Source organism: Oncorhynchus nerka, linkage group LG28, assembly GCF_034236695.1.
Source record: "Oncorhynchus nerka isolate Pitt River linkage group LG28, Oner_Uvic_2.0, whole genome shotgun sequence".
NCBI classification, from domain to species: domain Eukaryota; kingdom Metazoa; phylum Chordata; class Actinopteri; order Salmoniformes; family Salmonidae; genus Oncorhynchus; species Oncorhynchus nerka.
In genome coordinates, this window is record NC_088423.1 from 27,828,907 (window position 1) to 27,837,218 (window position 8,312).

The following is an 8,312-nucleotide window of genomic DNA, read 5'->3' on the forward strand; positions in this document are numbered from 1 at the left end:
AACAGGAACAAGACATAACATGACAATACATGACAGATTTGTTCGAAAATGTCCGTTATTTATGTCCAATTAGCTACTTTGGTTAGCGCGTTTGGTAAACAATTCCAAAGTCACAAAGCGCGTCCACTATAACTTGACGAAATGTCCAAAAGTTCCGTAACAGTCAGTAGAAACATGTCAAACGATGTACTGAATCAATCTTTAGAATGTTATTTACATATATCTTGAATAACGTTCCAACCGGAGAATTAGAATGACTTCAGATGACCGGTGGAATGCAAGTCCTTCCCCTGTGAACGCGCTTGGTGAATGCATGGTCAACTCGTGGCAGTGGTGACTATATCCTGTGTCATTCGACCCCCCTTCACATTAGAGTCATCAGACAAAGTTCTATTGACTGTTTACATCTAGTGGAAGGCATAGGAAGTGAAAACTCATCCATATCTCGCTGTAATTTCAACAAGAGCTTGGTTGAAAATCAGCCACCTCAGAAAAAAAACAGGAAGTGGAATTTCTCAGGTTTTTGCCTGCTATATGAGTTCTGTTATACTCACAGACATAATTCAAACAGTTTTAGAAACCTCAGAGTGTTTTCTATCCAATAATAATAATACTATGCAAATATTAGCAACTATGACTGAGGAGCTGGTAGTTTACAATGGGCACCTTTTCATCCAAGCTACTCAATACTGCCCCTGCAGCCTTAAAAAGATAACCAGCCAGCTGTATTTTGATATTGTCGTCATTCAACCACGACTCCATGAAACATAAGATTTTACAGTTTTTAATGTCCCGTTGGTAGTTTAATCTTCCCAATAACTCGTCCAATTTATTGTCCAACGATTGCATGTTTGCAAACAGAGTTGAGGGGAGTGGGGGTTTATTCGATCACCGACCTATTCCTCAGATGGCAGCCTGCCCTCCAACCTCTCTTTCTCCACTTCCTCTTCACGCAGATCACTGGGGTTGGGGCCTGTTCCCTAGGGAGCCGTATATCTTCTGCCTCGGGCTCGTCAGAGTTGTGAAAGAAGAAAAAGGATTCTGCTAGTCCGTGGTGAGTAATCACAGTCCTGATGTCTAGAAGGTATTTTCGGTCATAAGAGACTGTAGCGGAAACATTATGTACAACAATAGTAAAAAATAAGTTACAAACAATGCAGATAAAAAAATTAAAAATACAAACATTTTATGGCCACATATTGAGGTTAGCCTACTGTAAATACAGTGTATTCAGACCCCTTTAATTTTCCCACATTTTGTTACGTTACAGCCTTAATCTATAATTGATTAAATTGTTTTCCCCCCTAATAAATCTCCACACAATACCCCATAATGACAAAGTTTGTAGAAATTTTTGCAAATTTAGAATAAAAAAAAAACTGAAATAATACATTTACATTCACATTTAGTATTCAGACCCTTTACTCAGTACTTTGTAGAGGTACTTTTGGCAGCGATTACAGCCCCGAGTATTCTTGGGTTTGACGCTACTGTCATGGGTCCTCCTGGCACCAGAGGGCGGATGAGACCGCCCTAGAGACTTTTATTGGACTCAGGTGTGTCTTATTATTTCATGATTGTGTCCTTGTTAAAGAGGTGTGTTTTCTGTTGTCCATTGCAGGAGCTTGAATTGTTTACCGTGTGCGTTCCTTTCCTGTTTTCGAGTCTTAGTTTTTGTTGTTTTTTCAAGTGTACTGTGATCCTATGGCTACTCTTTTAAGTATTAAGTTTATCCTTAATCATTCATTCCTCATCTGGTCTCTTCTTTGCACCTGGGTCCAACCTTACCACATCACAGCTACAAGCTTGGCACACCTGTATTTGCAGAGTTTCTCACAAATTTTTCTGCAGTTTTTCTCAAGCTCTATCATGTTGGATGGGGATCGTCGCAACACATTTCTTTTCAGTTCTTTCCAGAGATGTTAGATTGGGTTCAAGTCCGGGCTCTGGCTGGGCCACTCAAGAACATTCAGAGACTTGTCCCGAAGCCACTCCTGCACTGCACTCTGGAGTAGGGTTTCATCATCAATGATCTCTCTGTACTTTGCTCCGTTCATATTTCCCTTGATCCTGACTAGTCTCCCAGTCCCTGCCGCTGAAAAACATCACCACAGCAGGATTCTGCCACCACCATGCTTCACAGTAGGGATGGTGCCAGGTTTCCTCCAGACGCGAAGCTTGGCATTCAGGACAAAGAGTTCAATCTTGGTTTCATCAGACCAGAGAATCTTGTTTCTCATGGTCTGAAAGTCCTTTAGGTGCCTTTTGGCAAACTCCAAGTGGGCTGTCATGTGATTTTTACTGAGGAGTGGCTTCCATCTGGCCACACTACCATAAAGGCCTGATTGGTGGAGTGCTGCAGAGATGGTTGTCCTTCTGGAAGGTTCTCCCATATCCACAGAGGAGCTTTGGAGCTCTGTCAGAGTGACCATCGGGTTCTTGGTCACCTCCCTGTACAAGGCCCTTCTCCCCCGATTGCTCAGTTTGGCCTGGCGGCCAGCTCTAGGAAGAGTCTTGGTGGTTCCAAGCTACTTCCATTTAAGAATGATGGAGGCTGCTGTGTTCTTGGGGACCTTCCATGCTGCAGGAATGTTTTACCCTTCCCCAGATCTGTTCCTCGACACAATCCTGTATCGGAGCTCTAAGGGCAATTCCTTCGACCTCAAAGTGCCTTTGAACGTGATATCGTAGTAGGTGCCAGGTTCTGCCCAATAGTTTCCCGTGTGTATCAATAATGGTCCACCACCCAAAGGACATCCAGCCATCTTGACACAACTTTGTGAAGCATTGGAGTCAACTTGGGCCAGAATCCCTGTGGAACGCTTTCGACACCTTGTAGAGCTGATGCCTTGACCAATTGAATCTATTCTGAGGGAAAAAGTGGGAGTGCCACTCAATATTAGGAAGGTGTTGTTCAAGATATCATGCAAATGTTGCAGGTCTGTGGAGTTCCCTACATTTGCTATAATAATCTGTGCAGAATCTCGAACAGCATTGATCAAACTTGCATTATGTACATTTAATGTAATCTCAACTGCAATCCAGGTCACTTGGTTGTGCCATTAGATGATGTCACCATTGTTGTTGATTCTAAGCAATGTTGTCCTGCTATTTTTATTGACTTGGCCAAAGCTTTTGATACGGTACACCATTCCATTCTTGTGGACTGGCTAAGGAGTATTGATGTCTCTGAGGGGTCTTTGGCCTGGTTTGCTAACTACCTCTCTCAAAGAGTGCAGTGTATAAAGTCAGAACATCTGCTGTGTCAGCCACTGCCTGTCACCAAAGAACTACCCCAAGGCTCAATCCTAGGCCCCACGCTCTTCTCAATTTACATCAACAACATAGCTCAGGTAGATGGAAGCTAACCCTGATTCAGATGATCATCCTACCCATGCTAGATTACGGAGACGTAATTTATAGATCGGAAGGTAAGGATGAAGGTAAGGCAGGTAAGGTTGCTCTCGAGCGGCTAGATGTTCTTTACCACTAGGCCACCAGATTTGCCACCAATGCTCCTTATAGGACACATCACTGCACTCTATACTCTGTAAACTGGCCATCTCTGTATACCCGTCGCAAGACCGACTGGTTGTTGCCTATTTATAAAACCCTCTTAGGCCTCACTCCCCCCTATCTGAGATACATACTGCAGCCCTCTTCCTCCACATAAAACACCCATTCTGCCAGTCACTTTCTCTCCTGATTTCCTCACTTCTGCACTGATGTAAAAACTCAGTTGAGGAATTGTACTTACACTGTCGCTTTCAAGCTTGGTCATGATGACCAACACATTACAGCAGTGATGGGTTCAATGAAGAAAAAATAAGGAACATTTCAGTTTACGTTCTGATTCAATTGAATTTAAATGGAAATGACCCCAACCCTGCATCACCATTTGTCAAACTCCAAGTCATGGTGATAGTGTCAAATAGTGGGAGTGCTCCTGTGGAGAGGACATATGCTGGCATAGCCATAATCTACCAGTAATAAAACCCAGATTCTAATCTTAACACAGCTCAGGGTTTACGTCAGAAGAGACCACTGGGTGACATGTCATCTACTGATTAGAAATCCTACAGGGGAGGGAGTGTGTGTGTTTGTGCTTGCGTGTGCACACACGTGCAGGGGCAGATCAGTGCAGTGTCAGAGCAGAGGCCATGTTGTCCGACCTGGTTTTATGAACGTTACAACTGTAAAGCCTTCCAAAGGCTAGAATCAGGGCCAGAGCTGTGTGTGTGTCTGTCTTCCCTCTTCTGTTTCTTCCCTACCTCTTCTCTAGGTCCCCAAAGCACACACATCCCTGGGTCGCTCATCTTTTCAGTTCGCTGCATCTAGCGACTGGAACGAGCTGCAACAATCACTCAAACTGGACAGTTTTATCTCAATCTCTTCATTCAAAGACTCAATCATGGACACTCTTACTGACAGTTGTGGCTGCTTTGCATGATATATTGTTGTCTCTACCTTCTTGCCCTTTGTGCTGTTGTCTGTGCCCAATAATGTTTGTACCATGTTTTGTGCTGCTACCATGTTGTGTTGCTACCATGTTGTTGTCATGTTGTGTTGCTACCATGCTGTGTTGTCATGTGTTGCAGCCTTGCTATGTTGTTGTCTTAGGTCTCTCTTTATGTAGTGTTGTGTTGTCTCTCTTCTCGTGATGTGTGTTCTGTCCTATATTTATATATTTTTTATTATTTTACTCCCAGCCCCCTTCCCCGCAGGAGGCCTTTTGCCTTCTGGTAGTCTGTCATTGTAAATAAGAATTTGTTCTTAACTGACTTGCCTAGTTAAATAAAGGTTAAATAAAATATTTAAATTATCCTCTCTCTTCCTCCTCTTTTCTCCTCCTCTTTCTCTTCCCTACCTCTCCTCTCTCGCCCTCTCTTCCTTCCTTCCTCCGCCTCTTCTCCTTTCCTCCTCTCTCTTCTCCTCCTCTTTCTCTTCCCTACCTCTCCTCTCTCTCGCCCTCTCTTCCTTCCTTCCTCCACCTCTTCTCCTTTCCTCCTCTCTCTTCTCCTCTTTCTCTTCCCTACCTCTCCTCTCTCTCGCCCTCTCTTCCTTCCTTCCTCCACCTCTTCTCCTTTCCTCCTCTCTCTTCTCCTCTTTCTCTTCCCTACCTCTCCTCTCTCTCGCCCTCTCTTCCTTCCTTCCTCCACCTCTTCTCCTTTCCTCCTCTCTCTTCTCCTCCTCTTTCTCTTCCCTACCTCTCCTCTCTCTCGCCCTCTCTTCCTTCCTTCCTCCACCTCTTCTCCTTTCCTCCTCTCTCTTCTCCTCCTCTTTCTCTTCCCTACCTCTCCTCTCTCTCGCCCTCTCTTCCTTCCTTCCTCCACCTCTTCTCCTTTCCTCCTCTCTCTTCTCCTCCTCTTTCTCTTCCCTACCTCTCCTCTCTCTCGCCCTCTCTTCCTTCCTTCCTCCACCTCTTCTCCTTTCCTCCTCTCTCTTCTCACCTCTACAGAATAACAGGGTGGGTAGGCGTGCCCCTTATTACCTAGCTGGTTACCAAAGTTGGGGATCCATGAAAACAGGATGACAAATGGACACCCCCTAGGTCAGGGCTTGGCCATCTGGCTATCAGAAGACTCCCTGCTAGGACAAGACAGGAGGACAGGCCCTTGTGTCTCCTCACTCCTCCCTTCCTTCAGGGCTGTTTAGGATGATTAGGATCATTATGAGGATCTTCTGCTTTATGCTTTTTTTCTTATATGCAGCATATAAATAGGATAGTTTGGGGTCAAGGGGGGGGCTTATTATATATATTTTGGGAAACACAGACTGAAAGGGGGGTAGGGAGTGGAGCATCATTTCTTTGTTATTCTTGGTCTCATCTGTTCATCATTATAATGGATGAGTAATGAATAGTTCCAACTCGTCTTGCTCATCCCAATAAGATCAGGGTAGCCACATTAGCCTGAAAAGATGAACTTGACAGACACACCCCCATATGTGTAGCAGCTTAACCATATATCAGCATATATGAATGTTGGGCTGGTTCAGAAACACCTTGAGGGGTGCGTTAAAGCTGAGCTCTGCGAAGGTTAAACAGTGCCACTGGTCGCTTTAGGTGCATTTATTATTGTTTTTGTTTTGTTTTTGGGGAGGCGATTATTCAGCAACGTAATAAGAAAACACCGTAGTACATCCATCCATCGTGCAGTGATGTGCAATTATGTCCGCGGGAATAAAACAGTGTTTGCTGTTTGGTGTAACATCTTTGTTGTTGTAATATCGCAACCGGATGTGGCAAAATCAGGAGTAACCCCATAAGCCCCCAAAAATTACTTGACAGACACACCCCCATAAGTGTAGCTAAAGCATATTTTACAGTTAGCCCACATGAAAAATACTACAGTTTACTATAGAGTACTTAACTACTGTGGCAGACCAGAGGGTTTGACCAAGACGTTTCCACAGATCAGAGACAGATCAGTATTCACTGTAGTACTTTTGCTGAGGTTCTGCGACAACAACAAAAATATGCTAAAACACTACAGTGAATACTTATACCATAGTATACTATAGTATTTGTTTCATGTGAGAGGCTGTATCAGAAACACGCTGATAGATGCTTGAAAGCAACAAAATACTCATCTGAGAGGAACTTCCAGAACCACTTGAATGTTACTTTAAAGCAACTGCAGGAAGAGAGGTTACATATATTTTTGTCAGGTTTAATGAACTAACCCCAGTGCAGTGCTATAGGGCAGGAAGAACTAAGGCTAAAATCAATCAGCTGAATTGTATCAGTGATCAATCAGTGATCAGACTGTAGAGAATATATTGATCATTTAGAGTGGGATGGTGCTTGATAAGAGGAGGAGAAAGAGGCGAGAGAGGGGACGGAGGGAGATAGGGATAGAGATAAAGGTTGACATACAGAGATCAAAGTTGAGAGAGAGATAGAGGGTAATGGAAAGAGAGAAAGTGGTAGAGGTGAAGAGAGAGAGAGTGAAATAGAAAATGGGATATTGAAAGCGTAAGGGAAGAAGAGGGGAAAAGAGATAGGAAGGTTATGAAAGCAAGCTCTCAGGGAGGCCCTCCTCCCTTCTCGTTCCATTCTCTCCTCTTTTCCCTCTCTTCCTCTTGCACGTGGATCAGGGAATGCTGTTGTTTCATGTTGAGGTGACCTATTTTGGAATTCGTGAGAGAGCGCACACATCAGATGAGACTGCAGTCAAAGCTATAGATGGTTGAGATAAACAAACACAGACTGTGATATCTCCCCTCGGGTGTGTGCGTGTGGGTGTGTGTGCGTGTGCGCGTGCGTGTGTGTGTGTGCGTGTGTGTGTGTGTGTGTGTGTGTGCGTGCATAGGGGGTATATTTTTGTAGGAATATTAAGGTGGCAGTGTCTCAAGGGGGGCAGTGGTCTCCTCTTCTCTCCTTTCACAGAACACAGCATTTAAGGAAGTACATTTAACTCTGAATGACCAGTGCATTGTACTCCAAACTGTTCCGTTTAGGATATACCATAGTGTTACAGTTTGACATGATAGAAAGTAATATAAATTGTACTCCAAACTGTTCCGTTTAGGATATACCATAGTGTTACAGTTTGACATGATAGAAAGTAATATAAATTGTACTCCAAACTGTTCCGTTTAGGATATACCATAGTGTTACAGTTTGACATGATAGAAAGTAATATAAATTGTACTCCAAACTGTTCCGTTTAGGATATACCATAGTGTTACAGTTTGACATGATAGAAAGTAATATAAATTGTACTCCAAACTGTTCCGTTTAGGATATACCATAGTGTTACAGTTTGACATGATAGAAAGTAATATAAATTGTACTCCAAACTGTTCCGTTTAGGATATACCATAGTGTTACAGTTTGACATGATAGAAAGTAATATAAATTGTACTCCAAACTGTTCCGTTTAGGATATACCATAGTGTTACAGTTTGACATGATAGAAAGTAATATAAATTGTACTCCAAACTGTTCCGTTTAGGATATACCATAGTGTTACAGTTTGACATGATAGAAAGTAATATAAATTGCTTGGAACATGTATTTGCTGTTCTGTCTCTGTATATGCATTACCTTCTTGTTCCTCTCTCTCTCTCTGTGTTTCCAGACTCCAGGTCAGGAGGTGTAGTGGAGATGCAGCCCAAGAAGTAGGGAGATTCTGGGGATGAGAAGTCCCTGTTCTCTCCCTGTCTTCCCCAGAGAACCAGGAGAACACTGGGACTCTCAAACAGGTAAAGGTCAGTGTTTGGTGTTTGTCTGCCATGTTAACATACGAATTAGAAGAAAATACGTGGTCTGTCATACGATGATTTGGTAGAAAGCCAATTTGACATTT

General features: G+C 43.3%; 1 protein-coding gene across 1 annotated transcript in view; it reads left to right on the plus strand.

Annotated features, from left to right (window-relative positions):
• Positions 1–966: 966 nt before the first annotated feature.
• The window catches only part of LOC115113076 (leucine zipper putative tumor suppressor 2 homolog), a 49,060-nt gene continuing 41,714 nt past the window's right edge, over positions 967–8,312 (plus strand). The window contains exons 1-2 of the mRNA XM_029640301.2: positions 967–1,054; positions 8,085–8,208. The gene's annotated coding sequence lies outside the window, so the exon portion shown is untranslated. The remainder of the gene's footprint in view (positions 1,055–8,084; positions 8,209–8,312) is intronic.